This window comes from Eschrichtius robustus, unplaced genomic scaffold (assembly GCF_028021215.1).
Source record: "Eschrichtius robustus isolate mEscRob2 unplaced genomic scaffold, mEscRob2.pri scaffold_661, whole genome shotgun sequence".
In the NCBI taxonomy this organism is placed as follows: Eukaryota; Metazoa; Chordata; class Mammalia; order Artiodactyla; family Eschrichtiidae; genus Eschrichtius; species Eschrichtius robustus.
The window spans coordinates 117,885-137,837 of record NW_027175536.1 but is presented as its reverse complement, the minus strand read 5'-3'; the positions used below and the strand labels follow the sequence as shown (position 1 = coordinate 137,837).

The window sequence follows — 19,953 nt, the reverse complement described above, 5'->3', positions numbered from 1 at the left end:
GTTTCTCCTGATGAGGGGAGAAATCAAATGGGCCAGTGTTCCTGGGAGTTTAGGCAATCTGATGGCTCCTCCTCGGGTTGTGTCCTGCTTGTGTGTGCTGTGTGAAGGGGCTGGAAAATGCCTTAGTCAAGCTTGGTCACGGCAAGCTTCCTTGGTGAGGGGTGGCTCTGGCATCTTGCCGTGACACGTTGGGATCCCGGTGGAGAGAGAGTAAGGCAAGGCGAGTGAAAGAGACACGTGAGATGGCTGACTAAGCCCACAGGTTTATTGGTGGGTGGATAGATCGACAGTGGCCATGGGGTCCCCGGAACACATTTGGGATTCCCTCAGGAGCATCTGGAGGCACGTGTAGGGAGAGAATACGGGAGCACCTTTGTGGACTGTCCCGCCTCTTTCCTCTCCTTGGTCGATTTGCTTCATGGCGGGTCCTTGTCCAGCGAAAGGTTGCCTTCATGGCACAGTATGGTGTCTTCTCATGGGGGCCGATTTAGAGGCCTTGGGGTGTTTTGTCCCTGTCTGGCCACGTTCCCCCTGTGTTGAAGATGTGAAGGTGTTCCTGAGGACAGCCAAGCATCATTTCTATACCCGGCCCACATAGCGTTCCCTGAGGATTGGAGCTCTACTAGGAGGTCATTGGGCGCAACCATGCAGAAACAAGGGAGTCGGTTGCCAAGGAAAGGCTACAGTTTTAAGGGCAGGAGAGGATGTGTGGTGTGGGTGTCATTTTTCCTGCCACCCGCTGGTGCGTCGAGACTGTGGTATCCGGCGAGCCTGGCCACAGGCCAGACAAATCATACCGGTTCAAGTGTCTAGGCTGTTGTCTGGGTTCTCTCGTTGCATGGCTGTGGGTAACAAGTTGCTTGTAGAGTACCTGGGCCTCACGGTTTCCCCAATGTCACGTCACTGATGGGCCCAGAGTGTGAAAGTGCCAGACACCACTGCAAGTTACACCATTGTTGCAAGGGTTTCCCCGCCGCGTTGAGCATCGGAATGGTTCCCGTGCCATTAGCTTTGTGTGTGGGCTAAGGGTAGGTTGCCAGTCTTGGCAGCAGGCCAGGAAGTATGGCTACAGGTGAATCTCCATTATTCAGTCCAGGAGTTCCTCTGGTGCGATTTGTCACCGGTCCCTACAAGCTGCTTTTGTTGGAGGTCGTGACATTTGTCCAAGGGTCGTTCCCTTGTGGAAGATCTCAGGGACCACATTTCCCCTTGAGGCTGAGTCCATTGTGTGGAAGCGTATGCGCCAGGAGTGGTTTGGTTCCCCAGAGGGCAGTGGCTCTTACGCTGAGTAATCCCATTTCCCCTGAGGGTGTCTCAGCGGTTCAGGATGACATCCCTATGCTGTGTCGGTGGGGAGGCGGCTCAGGCGGGGAAGTTCAAGGCCCATACCAGGGGTTTGATGGACGGCCGTGCTCTTTGTGTTGATGCCCGTGCACTCTGAAGGCATCTGTGCCATGATGCATTCACGTTTGGCTGTGGACACACAGACATGATGGGCTGCAAATGAAATGTTGAGGGGAGATATAGCGCACATCGCAGCGCACTTCGCTGGGCGGTATCACCCTTTGCCTCTGTGCCCCCGTTCACTTTTCTCAAACATCCCTGTGTTCTGTCACACTGAGGCAGGTGGTGGAGTGCCCGGGAACAAACACCTGCAGCAGCATGGGGCCCTCTGTATAGTCCATGAAACCTGGCGAAGTGAGGACAGTGCGGCAAGTTGAGGCAAGTCGAGGCAAAAGAGTCTCAGAGTGATTTTGGCGTGAAGTACTTGAGGATCCTCGTAGGAACCTTGTGGTGGTGAGTGGAAATTCTTTGCAGAAACCTAGATGTTTGGCCACGGGGACTTGTGCCCTGAGACTACACCCTCACCTTCTTGGCTCCTCCAGTGGCACCCCAGATCCGATGCCATGATCCTTAGCTCCATTGGCAGCCCCGTGGGTCGGCTCTGGCCGCTCCTGACTGCTGACATGATTGAGATCGTTGGCTGCCCTGCGGTGGAGCCTGCAACTTTGAACGTGCAGCCTTTGAGCAGGTGGATTGATGATGACTCCCATAAATGCACTGCTTGGAACTCTGAACCAATGAATGGGTCTCAGGTTTCTCCGCGGTCATGTCACTGACAGTCCCGGGGGCGAAAATACAATGCGCCAGGGCAAGTTACCCAGTTGCTGCAAGGGTTTGCCCTGCCAGTTTGGGCATTGGAATATCTCCAATGCCAATAGCTTTCTGTACGACCCAAGGGCATCGCCTCTGGCTTGACAAGGTTCGTGGTAGAAACCTTGTGGGGGTAAACGGAACTTCTTTGAAGAAACCTAGATGTTTGGCCACGGGGACTTGTGCGGCGAGACTACCCCGTCACATTCCGGGCTCTTCCTGGGGAACCCGAGCTCCAATGCCCTGAGACTTGGGTGCACTTTCTGCCCCGTGGCTCGAGTCTGGCCGCTCCCTACTGCTGAGAGGTTTTAGCTTGCTGACAATCCGCGACTTTGCACGTCCAGCCTTTGAGCAGCTGCGTGGATCGATGATGACTCCCATAAATGCATTCCTTCAAAATCTAAACAAAATGAATGAGCAATACCTACCATCTTCTCATCCTAACTGAGGTCCAGCACGTGGCTCCCAAAGGAAAATTAGGGAGAGGTCCATGTCGCATTTGCTACTGTGGGCGTGTGCAGCAACATTGTTCAAGTTGAGGGTGGCGGGCTTCTCGTGCAGAAAGAGCCATGTGGAAAGGAGCCTGGGATGTCCATCTACATGGGAAGGCTAAGGACAACTTGATGTCTCTGGGCACCTGAGTCTAGCCAAAACTGCTATATCCTGCCGCGGTCTGTATGCAGGTATGAAAGGAAGCGTGAGCCACTGGTACTCCTCTGGCTTCCCCTCGAGATCTACAGGCCACCCTCGAGCTCAGGTCGTTGCCTTGTTCCCGCAAGGAAGCAGAAGTCTCTGCACTCAGGGTCAGAGAAGGAGTCCTGGCCAGGCCAGGCTTCTATGTCATGTTCAGCTTGGGAGGTGGGATGTAATTTACATTTGCCCTGATGGTCAGGGCAAATCAAATGGGCCACCGTCCCACAGATTTGGGCGACGCTGCTGGCTCCTCCTTGGGTTGTGTCCTGCTTGTGTGTTGTGTGTGGAGAGGTTGGAAAATGCCTTAGGCAATTCCAGGGGATATCAAGCTACTTAGGTGAGGGGTGGATTTGTCTGGATCCTGGTGGAGAGAGGAAGGCAAGGCGAGTGGGAAATACACGTGAGAGTGTTGGCTAAGCCCACAGGCTTACTGTTGGGTGGATAGATGTTCGGTGGACATAGGGTTCCCGGAACTCTTTTGGGATATCTTCAGGAGCATTTGGAGTCCCGTGTAGGGAAGGAACACAGGTGCACATTCATGGACCATCCCAACCTTTTCCTCTCCTTTCTCAATGTGCTTCACGGCGGGTCCTTGTTCCACTGAATGGTGCCTTCACAGCACAGTATGGTGTCTTCTCACTGGGCCCGATTTGGAGCCGTTGGGATGTTTTGTCCCTGTGTGGCCTCCTTGCCCCTATGTTGAGGATGTTAAGGTGTTCCTTCGGACAGCCCAGCGTCATTGCTATGCCCAGTCGGCATAGCATTCCCTGAGGTTTGGAGCTCTTCCCGGAGGTCTTTGGGCCCAACCATGCAGAAAGAAGCGAGTTGGCTGCCAAGGAAATGCTACAGGTTTAAGGGCTGGAGTGAATGTGTGCTGCAGGGGTCATTTTGTCCTGCCGCCTTCTGGTGCTGCGAGCCTGTGATCTCCAGCATGCATGGCTTCAAGCCAGAGAAGTCATGCCGGTTCAAGGGTCCAGGATGTTGGAGGCGTTCCCTCATTGCACGGCTGTGGGTGACACGTTGGTTCTGGAGGACCAGGGTCTCATGGTTTCTCCAAGGTCTAGTCCTTGAAGGGAAGAAAGACAATGTGCAAGGTGGTACAATAAGATACCCAGTTGCTGCAAGGGTTTGCCCCGCCACTTTGGGCATTGGAATGGCTCCCTTGCCATTAGCTTTGGTTGCGGTCCTAAGAAGTTCCTCTGGCTTGGCAGGAGACCAGGAAGTATGCCTGCTGGTGAGTCTCCCTTGATCAGTCCAGGGGTTCCTCAGGTGCCCTTTGTCACGGGTCCCTACGAGCCGCTTTTGATGGAGGTCGTCATATTCGGCCAAGGGCCCTTCCCTTGTGGAAGATCTCTCGCCTTGAGGGTGTGTCCACTGTGTGGAATCATAAGTGCCAAGGGCGTGTTTGTTGCCAAAGAGGGCACTTGCTCTTAGGCTGAGGGGGCCCAGTTGTCCTGAGGGTGTCTCAGGGGATCAGGAAGACATCGTTTTGCTGTGATGCGGGGCAGATTGCTCAGGAGAGGAATTTCAGGGCCCGAGACCAGGGTGTTGTTGGCCGGCGGCGCTCTTTGTCCTGATGGCCGCATGCTCTGAAGGCGCCTGTGCCACGATGCTTTCACGTTTGGGTGCGTACACACAGGCAAGACGGACAGCAAATGAAATGTTGAGGAGAGATAGAACACACATCACTGGGTGGTATCGACCTGTCCCTCGCTGTGCCCGTGCACCCTCCTCAAGCCTGCGTGTGTTCTCTCACCCGAGCCAGGTGGAATGCCAGGGAAAGAATGCTAGCAGCAGCCTGGGGCCATCCGTATAATCCCTGATACCCGTTGAAAGGAGGACGGCGTGGCAAGGCGAGGCCAGGCGAAGGAGTCTCGGATGGGTCCTGGCGTGCATTCCATGAGGATCCTGCTTTAACCCTTGTTGCGGTAAGGGACACTTCTTTGCTTAACCTAAAGGTTTGGCGACGGGAACGTGTGCACCGGGGCTACACCCTCACCTTCTGGTAATTTCTCGGGGAACACGAGCTTTGATGCCCTGAGAACTGGCTGCATTTCCTGACCCATGGCTCGGCTCTGGCCACTTCTGTACGCTGATATGATTCAGCTCGCTGGCCGTCCCATGGTGGAATCTGCAACTTTGCATGTCCAACGTTTGAGCCCGTGTTTGGATCGATATTGACTCCCACAAATGCATTCCTTGGAAATCTGAACAAAATGAGTGAAAAATCCCTACCGTCTCCTCTTTGGAACTGAGGTCCAGCACGTGGCTCCCAAAAGGAAAGTAGGGAGAGGTTCACATTGCATTTGCGGCTGTGGGTGTCCACAGCCACGTTGTTCAAGTTGAGGGTTGTGGTCATCTCATGGGGAGAAGAGCCATTGGGAAAGGAGCCTGGGATGCCAATGCAGGTGGGAAGGCTTGGGACAGCTTGCCGTCTCTTTGTTCCTTGGTCTAGCCAGGACTGCTGTCCCCTGTCACGGTTCAGCATGCAGGTAGGAGAGGAAGCGTGCGCCATTGCTGGTTCTGCCACCTGCGCTTGTGTTCTACAGGCTGCCCCCACCTGCTGGTCATTGCCTTGTGGCCTCAAAGAAACAGAAGTCTGTAGGCTCAGGGTCAGAACAGGATTCCAGGCCTAGGCCAGGCTTCTTTGTCATGTTCTGCTTGGGAGACCATATGCAATTTAGGTTTCTCCTGATGAGGGGAGAAATCAAATGGGCCAGTGTTCCTGGGAGTTTAGGCAATCTGATGGCTCCTCCTCGGGTTGTGTCCTGCTTGTGTGTGCTGTGTGAAGGGGCTGGAAAATGCCTTAGTCAAGCTTGGTCACGGCAAGCTTCCTTGGTGAGGGGTGGCTCTGGCATCTTGCCGTGACACGTTGGGATCCCGGTGGAGAGAGAGTAAGGCAAGGCGAGTGAAAGAGACACGTGAGATGGCTGACTAAGCCCACAGGTTTATTGGTGGGTGGATAGATCGACAGTGGCCATGGGGTCCCCGGAACACATTTGGGATTCCCTCAGGAGCATCTGGAGGCACGTGTAGGGAGAGAATACGGGAGCACCTTTGTGGACTGTCCCGCCTCTTTCCTCTCCTTGGTCGATTTGCTTCATGGCGGGTCCTTGTCCAGCGAAAGGTTGCCTTCATGGCACAGTATGGTGTCTTCTCATGGGGGCCGATTTAGAGGCCTTGGGGTGTTTTGTCCCTGTCTGGCCACGTTCCCCCTGTGTTGAAGATGTGAAGGTGTTCCTGAGGACAGCCAAGCATCATTTCTATACCCGGCCCACATAGCGTTCCCTGAGGATTGGAGCTCTACTAGGAGGTCATTGGGCGCAACCATGCAGAAACAAGGGAGTCGGTTGCCAAGGAAAGGCTACAGTTTTAAGGGCAGGAGAGGATGTGTGGTGTGGGTGTCATTTTTCCTGCCACCCGCTGGTGCGTCGAGACTGTGGTATCCGGCGAGCCTGGCCACAGGCCAGACAAATCATACCGGTTCAAGTGTCTAGGCTGTTGTCTGGGTTCTCTCGTTGCATGGCTGTGGGTAACAAGTTGCTTGTAGAGTACCTGGGCCTCACGGTTTCCCCAATGTCACGTCACTGATGGGCCCAGAGTGTGAAAGTGCCAGACACCACTGCAAGTTACACCATTGTTGCAAGGGTTTCCCCGCCGCGTTGAGCATCGGAATGGTTCCCGTGCCATTAGCTTTGTGTGTGGGCTAAGGGTAGGTTGCCAGTCTTGGCAGCAGGCCAGGAAGTATGGCTACAGGTGAATCTCCATTATTCAGTCCAGGAGTTCCTCTGGTGCGATTTGTCACCGGTCCCTACAAGCTGCTTTTGTTGGAGGTCGTGACATTTGTCCAAGGGTCGTTCCCTTGTGGAAGATCTCAGGGACCACATTTCCCCTTGAGGCTGAGTCCATTGTGTGGAAGCGTATGCGCCAGGAGTGGTTTGGTTCCCCAGAGGGCAGTGGCTCTTACGCTGAGTAATCCCATTTCCCCTGAGGGTGTCTCAGCGGTTCAGGATGACATCCCTATGCTGTGTCGGTGGGGAGGCGGCTCAGGCGGGGAAGTTCAAGGCCCATACCAGGGGTTTGATGGACGGCCGTGCTCTTTGTGTTGATGCCCGTGCACTCTGAAGGCATCTGTGCCATGATGCATTCACGTTTGGCTGTGGACACACAGACATGATGGGCTGCAAATGAAATGTTGAGGGGAGATATAGCGCACATCGCAGCGCACTTCGCTGGGCGGTATCACCCTTTGCCTCTGTGCCCCCGTTCACTTTTCTCAAACATCCCTGTGTTCTGTCACACTGAGGCAGGTGGTGGAGTGCCCGGGAACAAACACCTGCAGCAGCATGGGGCCCTCTGTATAGTCCATGAAACCTGGCGAAGTGAGGACAGTGCGGCAAGTTGAGGCAAGTCGAGGCAAAAGAGTCTCAGAGTGATTTTGGCGTGAAGTACTTGAGGATCCTCGTAGGAACCTTGTGGTGGTGAGTGGAAATTCTTTGCAGAAACCTAGATGTTTGGCCACGGGGACTTGTGCCCTGAGACTACACCCTCACCTTCTTGGCTCCTCCAGTGGCACCCCAGATCCGATGCCATGATCCTTAGCTCCATTGGCAGCCCCGTGGGTCGGCTCTGGCCGCTCCTGACTGCTGACATGATTGAGATCGTTGGCTGCCCTGCGGTGGAGCCTGCAACTTTGAACGTGCAGCCTTTGAGCAGGTGGATTGATGATGACTCCCATAAATGCACTGCTTGGAACTCTGAACCAATGAATGGGTCTCAGGTTTCTCCGCGGTCATGTCACTGACAGTCCCGGGGGCGAAAATACAATGCGCCAGGGCAAGTTACCCAGTTGCTGCAAGGGTTTGCCCTGCCAGTTTGGGCATTGGAATATCTCCAATGCCAATAGCTTTCTGTACGACCCAAGGGCATCGCCTCTGGCTTGACAAGGTTCGTGGTAGAAACCTTGTGGGGGTAAACGGAACTTCTTTGAAGAAACCTAGATGTTTGGCCACGGGGACTTGTGCGGCGAGACTACCCCGTCACATTCCGGGCTCTTCCTGGGGAACCCGAGCTCCAATGCCCTGAGACTTGGGTGCACTTTCTGCCCCGTGGCTCGAGTCTGGCCGCTCCCTACTGCTGAGAGGTTTTAGCTTGCTGACAATCCGCGACTTTGCACGTCCAGCCTTTGAGCAGCTGCGTGGATCGATGATGACTCCCATAAATGCATTCCTTCAAAATCTAAACAAAATGAATGAGCAATACCTACCATCTTCTCATCCTAACTGAGGTCCAGCACGTGGCTCCCAAAGGAAAATTAGGGAGAGGTCCATGTCGCATTTGCTACTGTGGGCGTGTGCAGCAACATTGTTCAAGTTGAGGGTGGCGGGCTTCTCGTGCAGAAAGAGCCATGTGGAAAGGAGCCTGGGATGTCCATCTACATGGGAAGGCTAAGGACAACTTGATGTCTCTGGGCACCTGAGTCTAGCCAAAACTGCTATATCCTGCCGCGGTCTGTATGCAGGTATGAAAGGAAGCGTGAGCCACTGGTACTCCTCTGGCTTCCCCTCGAGATCTACAGGCCACCCTCGAGCTCAGGTCGTTGCCTTGTTCCCGCAAGGAAGCAGAAGTCTCTGCACTCAGGGTCAGAGAAGGAGTCCTGGCCAGGCCAGGCTTCTATGTCATGTTCAGCTTGGGAGGTGGGATGTAGTTTACATTTGCCCTGATGGTCAGGGCAAATCAAATGGGCCACCGTCCCACAGATTTGGGCGACGCTGCTGGCTCCTCCTTGGGTTGTGTCCTGCTTGTGTGTTGTGTGTGGAGAGGTTGGAAAATGCCTTAGGCAATTCCAGGGGATATCAAGCTACTTAGGTGAGGGGTGGATTTGTCTGGATCCTGGTGGAGAGAGGAAGGCAAGGCGAGTGGGAAATACACGTGAGAGTGTTGGCTAAGCCCACAGGCTTACTGTTGGGTGGATAGATGTTCGGTGGACATAGGGTTCCCGGAACTCTTTTGGGATATCTTCAGGAGCATTTGGAGTCCCGTGTAGGGAAGGAACACAGGTGCACATTCATGGACCATCCCAACCTTTTCCTCTCCTTTCTCAATGTGCTTCACGGCGGGTCCTTGTTCCACTGAATGGTGCCTTCACAGCACAGTATGGTGTCTTCTCACTGGGCCCGATTTGGAGCCGTTGGGATGTTTTGTCCCTGTGTGGCCTCCTTGCCCCTATGTTGAGGATGTTAAGGTGTTCCTTCGGACAGCCCAGCGTCATTGCTATGCCCAGTCGGCATAGCATTCCCTGAGGTTTGGAGCTCTTCCCGGAGGTCTTTGGGCCCAACCATGCAGAAAGAAGCGAGTTGGCTGCCAAGGAAATGCTACAGGTTTAAGGGCTGGAGTGAATGTGTGCTGCAGGGGTCATTTTGTCCTGCCGCCTTCTGGTGCTGCGAGCCTGTGATCTCCAGCATGCATGGCTTCAAGCCAGAGAAGTCATGCCGGTTCAAGGGTCCAGGATGTTGGAGGCGTTCCCTCATTGCACGGCTGTGGGTGACACGTTGGTTCTGGAGGACCAGGGTCTCATGGTTTCTCCAAGGTCTAGTCCTTGAAGGGAAGAAAGACAATGTGCAAGGTGGTACAATAAGATACCCAGTTGCTGCAAGGGTTTGCCCCGCCACTTTGGGCATTGGAATGGCTCCCTTGCCATTAGCTTTGGTTGCGGTCCTAAGAAGTTCCTCTGGCTTGGCAGGAGACCAGGAAGTATGCCTGCTGGTGAGTCTCCCTTGATCAGTCCAGGGGTTCCTCAGGTGCCCTTTGTCACGGGTCCCTACGAGCCGCTTTTGATGGAGGTCGTCATATTCGGCCAAGGGCCCTTCCCTTGTGGAAGATCTCTCGCCTTGAGGGTGTGTCCACTGTGTGGAATCATAAGTGCCAAGGGCGTGTTTGTTGCCAAAGAGGGCACTTGCTCTTAGGCTGAGGGGGCCCAGTTGTCCTGAGGGTGTCTCAGGGGATCAGGAAGACATCGTTTTGCTGTGATGCGGGGCAGATTGCTCAGGAGAGGAATTTCAGGGCCCGAGACCAGGGTGTTGTTGGCCGGCGGCGCTCTTTGTCCTGATGGCCGCATGCTCTGAAGGCGCCTGTGCCACGATGCTTTCACGTTTGGGTGCGTACACACAGGCAAGACGGACAGCAAATGAAATGTTGAGGAGAGATAGAACACACATCACTGGGTGGTATCGACCTGTCCCTCGCTGTGCCCGTGCACCCTCCTCAAGCCTGCGTGTGTTCTCTCACCCGAGCCAGGTGGAATGCCAGGGAAAGAATGCTAGCAGCAGCCTGGGGCCATCCGTATAATCCCTGATACCCGTTGAAAGGAGGACGGCGTGGCAAGGCGAGGCCAGGCGAAGGAGTCTCGGATGGGTCCTGGCGTGCATTCCATGAGGATCCTGCTTTAACCCTTGTTGCGGTAAGGGACACTTCTTTGCTTAACCTAAAGGTTTGGCGACGGGAACGTGTGCACCGGGGCTACACCCTCACCTTCTGGTAATTTCTCGGGGAACACGAGCTTTGATGCCCTGAGAACTGGCTGCATTTCCTGACCCATGGCTCGGCTCTGGCCACTTCTGTACGCTGATATGATTCAGCTCGCTGGCCGTCCCATGGTGGAATCTGCAACTTTGCATGTCCAACGTTTGAGCCCGTGTTTGGATCGATATTGACTCCCACAAATGCATTCCTTGGAAATCTGAACAAAATGAGTGAAAAATCCCTACCGTCTCCTCTTTGGAACTGAGGTCCAGCACGTGGCTCCCAAAAGGAAAGTAGGGAGAGGTTCACATTGCATTTGCGGCTGTGGGTGTCCACAGCCACGTTGTTCAAGTTGAGGGTTGTGGTCATCTCATGGGGAGAAGAGCCATTGGGAAAGGAGCCTGGGATGCCAATGCAGGTGGGAAGGCTTGGGACAGCTTGCCGTCTCTTTGTTCCTTGGTCTAGCCAGGACTGCTGTCCCCTGTCACGGTTCAGCATGCAGGTAGGAGAGGAAGCGTGCGCCATTGCTGGTTCTGCCACCTGCGCTTGTGTTCTACAGGCTGCCCCCACCTGCTGGTCATTGCCTTGTGGCCTCAAAGAAACAGAAGTCTGTAGGCTCAGGGTCAGAACAGGATTCCAGGCCTAGGCCAGGCTTCTTTGTCATGTTCTGCTTGGGAGACCATATGCAATTTAGGTTTCTCCTGATGAGGGGAGAAATCAAATGGGCCAGTGTTCCTGGGAGTTTAGGCAATCTGATGGCTCCTCCTCGGGTTGTGTCCTGCTTGTGTGTGCTGTGTGAAGGGGCTGGAAAATGCCTTAGTCAAGCTTGGTCACGGCAAGCTTCCTTGGTGAGGGGTGGCTCTGGCATCTTGCCGTGACACGTTGGGATCCCGGTGGAGAGAGAGTAAGGCAAGGCGAGTGAAAGAGACACGTGAGATGGCTGACTAAGCCCACAGGTTTATTGGTGGGTGGATAGATCGACAGTGGCCATGGGGTCCCCGGAACACATTTGGGATTCCCTCAGGAGCATCTGGAGGCACGTGTAGGGAGAGAATACGGGAGCACCTTTGTGGACTGTCCCGCCTCTTTCCTCTCCTTGGTCGATTTGCTTCATGGCGGGTCCTTGTCCAGCGAAAGGTTGCCTTCATGGCACAGTATGGTGTCTTCTCATGGGGGCCGATTTAGAGGCCTTGGGGTGTTTTGTCCCTGTCTGGCCACGTTCCCCCTGTGTTGAAGATGTGAAGGTGTTCCTGAGGACAGCCAAGCATCATTTCTATACCCGGCCCACATAGCGTTCCCTGAGGATTGGAGCTCTACTAGGAGGTCATTGGGCGCAACCATGCAGAAACAAGGGAGTCGGTTGCCAAGGAAAGGCTACAGTTTTAAGGGCAGGAGAGGATGTGTGGTGTGGGTGTCATTTTTCCTGCCACCCGCTGGTGCGTCGAGACTGTGGTATCCGGCGAGCCTGGCCACAGGCCAGACAAATCATACCGGTTCAAGTGTCTAGGCTGTTGTCTGGGTTCTCTCGTTGCATGGCTGTGGGTAACAAGTTGCTTGTAGAGTACCTGGGCCTCACGGTTTCCCCAATGTCACGTCACTGATGGGCCCAGAGTGTGAAAGTGCCAGACACCACTGCAAGTTACACCATTGTTGCAAGGGTTTCCCCGCCGCGTTGAGCATCGGAATGGTTCCCGTGCCATTAGCTTTGTGTGTGGGCTAAGGGTAGGTTGCCAGTCTTGGCAGCAGGCCAGGAAGTATGGCTACAGGTGAATCTCCATTATTCAGTCCAGGAGTTCCTCTGGTGCGATTTGTCACCGGTCCCTACAAGCTGCTTTTGTTGGAGGTCGTGACATTTGTCCAAGGGTCGTTCCCTTGTGGAAGATCTCAGGGACCACATTTCCCCTTGAGGCTGAGTCCATTGTGTGGAAGCGTATGCGCCAGGAGTGGTTTGGTTCCCCAGAGGGCAGTGGCTCTTACGCTGAGTAATCCCATTTCCCCTGAGGGTGTCTCAGCGGTTCAGGATGACATCCCTATGCTGTGTCGGTGGGGAGGCGGCTCAGGCGGGGAAGTTCAAGGCCCATACCAGGGGTTTGATGGACGGCCGTGCTCTTTGTGTTGATGCCCGTGCACTCTGAAGGCATCTGTGCCATGATGCATTCACGTTTGGCTGTGGACACACAGACATGATGGGCTGCAAATGAAATGTTGAGGGGAGATATAGCGCACATCGCAGCGCACTTCGCTGGGCGGTATCACCCTTTGCCTCTGTGCCCCCGTTCACTTTTCTCAAACATCCCTGTGTTCTGTCACACTGAGGCAGGTGGTGGAGTGCCCGGGAACAAACACCTGCAGCAGCATGGGGCCCTCTGTATAGTCCATGAAACCTGGCGAAGTGAGGACAGTGCGGCAAGTTGAGGCAAGTCGAGGCAAAAGAGTCTCAGAGTGATTTTGGCGTGAAGTACTTGAGGATCCTCGTAGGAACCTTGTGGTGGTGAGTGGAAATTCTTTGCAGAAACCTAGATGTTTGGCCACGGGGACTTGTGCCCTGAGACTACACCCTCACCTTCTTGGCTCCTCCAGTGGCACCCCAGATCCGATGCCATGATCCTTAGCTCCATTGGCAGCCCCGTGGGTCGGCTCTGGCCGCTCCTGACTGCTGACATGATTGAGATCGTTGGCTGCCCTGCGGTGGAGCCTGCAACTTTGAACGTGCAGCCTTTGAGCAGGTGGATTGATGATGACTCCCATAAATGCACTGCTTGGAACTCTGAACCAATGAATGGGTCTCAGGTTTCTCCGCGGTCATGTCACTGACAGTCCCGGGGGCGAAAATACAATGCGCCAGGGCAAGTTACCCAGTTGCTGCAAGGGTTTGCCCTGCCAGTTTGGGCATTGGAATATCTCCAATGCCAATAGCTTTCTGTACGACCCAAGGGCATCGCCTCTGGCTTGACAAGGTTCGTGGTAGAAACCTTGTGGGGGTAAACGGAACTTCTTTGAAGAAACCTAGATGTTTGGCCACGGGGACTTGTGCGGCGAGACTACCCCGTCACATTCCGGGCTCTTCCTGGGGAACCCGAGCTCCAATGCCCTGAGACTTGGGTGCACTTTCTGCCCCGTGGCTCGAGTCTGGCCGCTCCCTACTGCTGAGAGGTTTTAGCTTGCTGACAATCCGCGACTTTGCACGTCCAGCCTTTGAGCAGCTGCGTGGATCGATGATGACTCCCATAAATGCATTCCTTCAAAATCTAAACAAAATGAATGAGCAATACCTACCATCTTCTCATCCTAACTGAGGTCCAGCACGTGGCTCCCAAAGGAAAATTAGGGAGAGGTCCATGTCGCATTTGCTACTGTGGGCGTGTGCAGCAACATTGTTCAAGTTGAGGGTGGCGGGCTTCTCGTGCAGAAAGAGCCATGTGGAAAGGAGCCTGGGATGTCCATCTACATGGGAAGGCTAAGGACAACTTGATGTCTCTGGGCACCTGAGTCTAGCCAAAACTGCTATATCCTGCCGCGGTCTGTATGCAGGTATGAAAGGAAGCGTGAGCCACTGGTACTCCTCTGGCTTCCCCTCGAGATCTACAGGCCACCCTCGAGCTCAGGTCGTTGCCTTGTTCCCGCAAGGAAGCAGAAGTCTCTGCACTCAGGGTCAGAGAAGGAGTCCTGGCCAGGCCAGGCTTCTATGTCATGTTCAGCTTGGGAGGTGGGATGTAGTTTACATTTGCCCTGATGGTCAGGGCAAATCAAATGGGCCACCGTCCCACAGATTTGGGCGACGCTGCTGGCTCCTCCTTGGGTTGTGTCCTGCTTGTGTGTTGTGTGTGGAGAGGTTGGAAAATGCCTTAGGCAATTCCAGGGGATATCAAGCTACTTAGGTGAGGGGTGGATTTGTCTGGATCCTGGTGGAGAGAGGAAGGCAAGGCGAGTGGGAAATACACGTGAGAGTGTTGGCTAAGCCCACAGGCTTACTGTTGGGTGGATAGATGTTCGGTGGACATAGGGTTCCCGGAACTCTTTTGGGATATCTTCAGGAGCATTTGGAGTCCCGTGTAGGGAAGGAACACAGGTGCACATTCATGGACCATCCCAACCTTTTCCTCTCCTTTCTCAATGTGCTTCACGGCGGGTCCTTGTTCCACTGAATGGTGCCTTCACAGCACAGTATGGTGTCTTCTCACTGGGCCCGATTTGGAGCCGTTGGGATGTTTTGTCCCTGTGTGGCCTCCTTGCCCCTATGTTGAGGATGTTAAGGTGTTCCTTCGGACAGCCCAGCGTCATTGCTATGCCCAGTCGGCATAGCATTCCCTGAGGTTTGGAGCTCTTCCCGGAGGTCTTTGGGCCCAACCATGCAGAAAGAAGCGAGTTGGCTGCCAAGGAAATGCTACAGGTTTAAGGGCTGGAGTGAATGTGTGCTGCAGGGGTCATTTTGTCCTGCCGCCTTCTGGTGCTGCGAGCCTGTGATCTCCAGCATGCATGGCTTCAAGCCAGAGAAGTCATGCCGGTTCAAGGGTCCAGGATGTTGGAGGCGTTCCCTCATTGCACGGCTGTGGGTGACACGTTGGTTCTGGAGGACCAGGGTCTCATGGTTTCTCCAAGGTCTAGTCCTTGAAGGGAAGAAAGACAATGTGCAAGGTGGTACAATAAGATACCCAGTTGCTGCAAGGGTTTGCCCCGCCACTTTGGGCATTGGAATGGCTCCCTTGCCATTAGCTTTGGTTGCGGTCCTAAGAAGTTCCTCTGGCTTGGCAGGAGACCAGGAAGTATGCCTGCTGGTGAGTCTCCCTTGATCAGTCCAGGGGTTCCTCAGGTGCCCTTTGTCACGGGTCCCTACGAGCCGCTTTTGATGGAGGTCGTCATATTCGGCCAAGGGCCCTTCCCTTGTGGAAGATCTCTCGCCTTGAGGGTGTGTCCACTGTGTGGAATCATAAGTGCCAAGGGCGTGTTTGTTGCCAAAGAGGGCACTTGCTCTTAGGCTGAGGGGGCCCAGTTGTCCTGAGGGTGTCTCAGGGGATCAGGAAGACATCGTTTTGCTGTGATGCGGGGCAGATTGCTCAGGAGAGGAATTTCAGGGCCCGAGACCAGGGTGTTGTTGGCCGGCGGCGCTCTTTGTCCTGATGGCCGCATGCTCTGAAGGCGCCTGTGCCACGATGCTTTCACGTTTGGGTGCGTACACACAGGCAAGACGGACAGCAAATGAAATGTTGAGGAGAGATAGAACACACATCACTGGGTGGTATCGACCTGTCCCTCGCTGTGCCCGTGCACCCTCCTCAAGCCTGCGTGTGTTCTCTCACCCGAGCCAGGTGGAATGCCAGGGAAAGAATGCTAGCAGCAGCCTGGGGCCATCCGTATAATCCCTGATACCCGTTGAAAGGAGGACGGCGTGGCAAGGCGAGGCCAGGCGAAGGAGTCTCGGATGGGTCCTGGCGTGCATTCCATGAGGATCCTGCTTTAACCCTTGTTGCGGTAAGGGACACTTCTTTGCTTAACCTAAAGGTTTGGCGACGGGAACGTGTGCACCGGGGCTACACCCTCACCTTCTGGTAATTTCTCGGGGAACACGAGCTTTGATGCCCTGAGAACTGGCTGCATTTCCTGACCCATGGCTCGGCTCTGGCCACTTCTGTACGCTGATATGATTCAGCTCGCTGGCCGTCCCATGGTGGAATCTGCAACTTTGCATGTCCAACGTTTGAGCCCGTGTTTGGATCGATGATGACTCCCACAAATGCATTCCTTGGAAATCTGAACAAAATGAGTGAAAAATCCCTACCGTCTCCTCTTTGGAACTGAGGTCCAGCACGTGGCTCCCAAAAGGAAAGTAGGGAGAGGTTCACATTGCATTTGCGGCTGTGGGTGTCCACAGCCACGTTGTTCAAGTTGAGGGTTGTGGTCATCTCATGGGGAGAAGAGCCATTGGGAAAGGAGCCTGGGATGCCAATGCAGGTGGGAAGGCTTGGGACAGCTTGCCATCTCTTTGTTCCTTGGTCTAGCCAGGACTGCTGTCCCCTGTCACGGTTCAGCATGCAGGTAGGAGAGGAAGCGTGCGCCATTGCTGGTTCTGCCACCTGCGCTTGTGTTCTACAGGCTGCCCCCACCTGCTGGTCATTGCCTTGTGGCCTCAAAGAAACAGAAGTCTGTAGGCTCAGGGTCAGAACAGGATTCCAGGCCTAGGCCAGGCTTCTTTGTCATGTTCTGCTTGGGAGACCATATGCAATTTAGGTTTCTCCTGATGAGGGGAGAAATCAAATGGGCCAGTGTTCCTGGGAGTTTAGGCAATCTGATGGCTCCTCCTCGGGTTGTGTCCTGCTTGTGTGTGCTGTGTGAAGGGGCTGGAAAATGCCTTAGTCAAGCTTGGTCACGGCAAGCTTCCTTGGTGAGGGGTGGCTCTGGCATCTTGCCGTGACACGTTGGGATCCCGGTGGAGAGAGAGTAAGGCAAGGCGAGTGAAAGAGACACGTGAGATGGCTGACTAAGCCCACAGGTTTATTGGTGGGTGGATAGATCGACGGTGGCCATGGGGTCCCCGGAACACATTTGGGATTCCCTCAGGAGCATCTGGAGGCACGTGTAGGGAGAGAATACGGGAGCACCTTTGTGGACTGTCCCGCCTCTTTCCTCTCCTTGGTCGATTTGCTTCATGGCGGGTCCTTGTCCAGCGAAAGGTTGCCTTCATGGCACAGTATGGTGTCTTCTCATGGGGGCCGATTTAGAGGCCTTGGGGTGTTTTGTCCCTGTCTGGCCACGTTCCCCCTGTGTTGAAGATGTGAAGGTGTTCCTGAGGACAGCCAAGCATCATTTCTATACCCGGCCCACATAGCGTTCCCTGAGGATTGGAGCTCTACTAGGAGGTCATTGGGCGCAACCATGCAGAAACAAGGGAGTCGGTTGCCAAGGAAAGGCTACAGTTTTAAGGGCAGGAGAGGATGTGTGGTGTGGGTGTCATTTTTCCTGCCACCCGCTGGTGCGTCGAGACTGTGGTATCCGGCGAGCCTGGCCACAGGCCAGACAAATCATACCGGTTCAAGTGTCTAGGCTGTTGTCTGGGTTCTCTCGTTGCATGGCTGTGGGTAACAAGTTGCTTGTAGAGTACCTGGGCCTCACGGTTTCCCCAATGTCACGTCACTGATGGGCCCAGAGTGTGAAAGTGCCAGACACCACTGCAAGTTACACCATTGTTGCAAGGGTTTCCCCGCCGCGTTGAGCATCGGAATGGTTCCCGTGCCATTAGCTTTGTGTGTGGGCTAAGGGTAGGTTGCCAGTCTTGGCAGCAGGCCAGGAAGTATGGCTACAGGTGAATCTCCATTATTCAGTCCAGGAGTTCCTCTGGTGCGATTTGTCACCGGTCCCTACAAGCTGCTTTTGTTGGAGGTCGTGACATTTGTCCAAGGGTCGTTCCCTTGTGGAAGATCTCAGGGACCACATTTCCCCTTGAGGCTGAGTCCATTGTGTGGAAGCGTATGCGCCAGGAGTGGTTTGGTTCCCCAGAGGGCAGTGGCTCTTACGCTGAGTAATCCCATTTCCCCTGAGGGTGTCTCAGCGGTTCAGGATGACATCCCTATGCTGTGTCGGTGGGGAGGCGGCTCAGGCGGGGAAGTTCAAGGCCCATACCAGGGGTTTGATGGACGGCCGTGCTCTTTGTGTTGATGCCCGTGCACTCTGAAGGCATCTGTGCCATGATGCATTCACGTTTGGCTGTGGACACACAGACATGATGGGCTGCAAATGAAATGTTGAGGGGAGATATAGCGCACATCGCAGCGCACTTCGCTGGGCGGTATCACCCTTTGCCTCTGTGCCCCCGTTCACTTTTCTCAAACATCCCTGTGTTCTGTCACACTGAGGCAGGTGGTGGAGTGCCCGGGAACAAACACCTGCAGCAGCATGGGGCCCTCTGTATAGTCCATGAAACCTGGCGAAGTGAGGACAGTGCGGCAAGTTGAGGCAAGTCGAGGCAAAAGAGTCTCAGAGTGATTTTGGCGTGAAGTACTTGAGGATCCTCGTAGGAACCTTGTGGTGGTGAGTGGAAATTCTTTGCAGAAACCTAGATGTTTGGCCACGGGGACTCGTGCCCTGAGACTACACCCTCACCTTCTTGGCTCCTCCAGTGGCACCCCAGATCCGATGCCATGATCCTTAGCTCCATTGGCAGCCCCGTGGGTCGGCTCTGGCCGCTCCTGACTGCTGACATGATTGAGATCGTTGGCTGCCCTGCGGTGGAGCCTGCAACTTTGAACGTGCAGCCTTTGAGCAGGTGGATTGATGATGACTCCCATAAATGCACTGCTTGGAACTCTGAACCAATGAATGGGTCTCAGGTTTCTCCGCGGTCATGTCACTGACAGTCCCGGGGGCGAAAATACAATGCGCCAGGGCAAGTTACCCAGTTGCTGCAAGGGTTTGCCCTGCCAGTTTGGGCATTGGAATATCTCCAATGCCAATAGCTTTCTGTACGACCCAAGGGCATCGCCTCTGGCTTGACAAGGTTCGTGGTAGAAACCTTGTGGGGGTAAACGGAACTTCTTTGAAGAAACCTAGATGTTTGGCCACGGGGACTTGTGCGGCGAGACTACCCCGTCACATTCCGGGCTCTTCCTGGGGAACCCGAGCTCCAATGCCCTGAGACTTGGGTGCACTTTCTGCCCCGTGGCTCGAGTCTGGCCGCTCCCTACTGCTGAGAGGTTTTAGCTTGCTGACAATCCGCGACTTTGCACGTCCAGCCTTTGAGCAGCTGCGTGGATCGATGATGACTCCCATAAATGCATTCCTTCAAAATCTAAACAAAATGAATGAGCAATACCTACCATCTTCTCATCCTAACTGAGGTCCAGCACGTGGCTCCCAAAGGAAAATTAGGGAGAGGTCCATGTCGCATTTGCTACTGTGGGCGTGTGCAGCAACATTGTTCAAGTTGAGGGTGGCGGGCTTCTCGTGCAGAAAGAGCCATGTGGAAAGGAGCCTGGGATGTCCATCTACATGGGAAGGCTAAGGACAACTTGATGTCTCTGGGCACCTGAGTCTAGCCAAAACTGCTATATCCTGCCGCGGTCTGTATGCAGGTATGAAAGGAAGCGTGAGCCACTGGTACTCCTCTGGCTTCCCCTCGAGATCTACAGGCCACCCTCGAGCTCAGGTCGTTGCCTTGTTCCCGCAAGGAAGCAGAAGTCTCTGCACTCAGGGTCAGAGAAGGAGTCCTGGCCAGGCCAGGCTTCTATGTCATGTTCAGCTTGGGAGGTGGGATGTAGTTTACATTTGCCCTGATGGTCAGGGGAAATCAAATGGGCCACCGTCCCACAGATTTGGGCGACGCTGCTGGCTCCTCCTTGGGTTGTGTCCTGCTTGTGTGTTGTGTGTGGAGAGGTTGGAAAATGCCTTAGGCAATTCCAGGGGATATCAAGCTACTTAGGTGAGGGGTGGATTCGTCTGGATCCTGGTGGAGAGAGGAAGGCAAGGCGAGTGGGAAATACACGTGAGAGTGTTGGCTAAGCCCACAGGCTTACTGTTGGGTGGATAGATGTTCGGTGGACATAGGGTTCCCGGAACTCTTTTGGGATATCTTCAGGAGCATTTGGAGTCCCGTGT

The 19,953-nt window shown here is 54.5% G+C and overlaps 11 non-coding genes across 11 annotated transcripts; all 11 read left to right on the top strand.

The window, feature by feature from the left end:
- The first annotated feature begins 2,034 nt into the window (after positions 1-2,034).
- Positions 2,035-2,126, top strand: LOC137758104 (small nucleolar RNA SNORD116). The gene has a single exon (XR_011072775.1). It is a non-coding gene; the product is annotated as a small nucleolar RNA SNORD116 (small nucleolar RNA).
- A 389-nt stretch (positions 2,127-2,515) lies between these two features.
- LOC137758153 (small nucleolar RNA SNORD116) lies at positions 2,516-2,607 on the top strand. Its single transcript, XR_011072821.1, has one exon. It is a non-coding gene; the product is annotated as a small nucleolar RNA SNORD116 (small nucleolar RNA).
- Positions 2,608-5,015: 2,408 nt separating this feature from the next.
- Positions 5,016-5,107, top strand: LOC137758123 (small nucleolar RNA SNORD116). The gene has a single exon (XR_011072793.1). It is a non-coding gene; the product is annotated as a small nucleolar RNA SNORD116 (small nucleolar RNA).
- A 2,458-nt stretch (positions 5,108-7,565) lies between these two features.
- Positions 7,566-7,657, top strand: LOC137758103 (small nucleolar RNA SNORD116). Its single transcript, XR_011072774.1, has one exon. It is a non-coding gene; the product is annotated as a small nucleolar RNA SNORD116 (small nucleolar RNA).
- A 389-nt stretch (positions 7,658-8,046) lies between these two features.
- Positions 8,047-8,138, top strand: LOC137758152 (small nucleolar RNA SNORD116). Its single transcript, XR_011072820.1, has one exon. It is a non-coding gene; the product is annotated as a small nucleolar RNA SNORD116 (small nucleolar RNA).
- A 2,408-nt stretch (positions 8,139-10,546) lies between these two features.
- On the top strand, positions 10,547-10,638 carry LOC137758122 (small nucleolar RNA SNORD116). The gene has a single exon (XR_011072792.1). It is a non-coding gene; the product is annotated as a small nucleolar RNA SNORD116 (small nucleolar RNA).
- A 2,458-nt stretch (positions 10,639-13,096) lies between these two features.
- On the top strand, positions 13,097-13,188 carry LOC137758102 (small nucleolar RNA SNORD116). Its single transcript, XR_011072773.1, has one exon. It is a non-coding gene; the product is annotated as a small nucleolar RNA SNORD116 (small nucleolar RNA).
- Positions 13,189-13,577: 389 nt separating this feature from the next.
- LOC137758150 (small nucleolar RNA SNORD116) lies at positions 13,578-13,669 on the top strand. Its single transcript, XR_011072819.1, has one exon. It is a non-coding gene; the product is annotated as a small nucleolar RNA SNORD116 (small nucleolar RNA).
- A 2,408-nt stretch (positions 13,670-16,077) lies between these two features.
- On the top strand, positions 16,078-16,169 carry LOC137758119 (small nucleolar RNA SNORD116). Its single transcript, XR_011072789.1, has one exon. It is a non-coding gene; the product is annotated as a small nucleolar RNA SNORD116 (small nucleolar RNA).
- A 2,458-nt stretch (positions 16,170-18,627) lies between these two features.
- On the top strand, positions 18,628-18,719 carry LOC137758101 (small nucleolar RNA SNORD116). The gene has a single exon (XR_011072772.1). It is a non-coding gene; the product is annotated as a small nucleolar RNA SNORD116 (small nucleolar RNA).
- A 389-nt stretch (positions 18,720-19,108) lies between these two features.
- On the top strand, positions 19,109-19,200 carry LOC137758149 (small nucleolar RNA SNORD116). Its single transcript, XR_011072818.1, has one exon. It is a non-coding gene; the product is annotated as a small nucleolar RNA SNORD116 (small nucleolar RNA).
- The last annotated feature ends 753 nt before the right edge of the window (positions 19,201-19,953 follow it).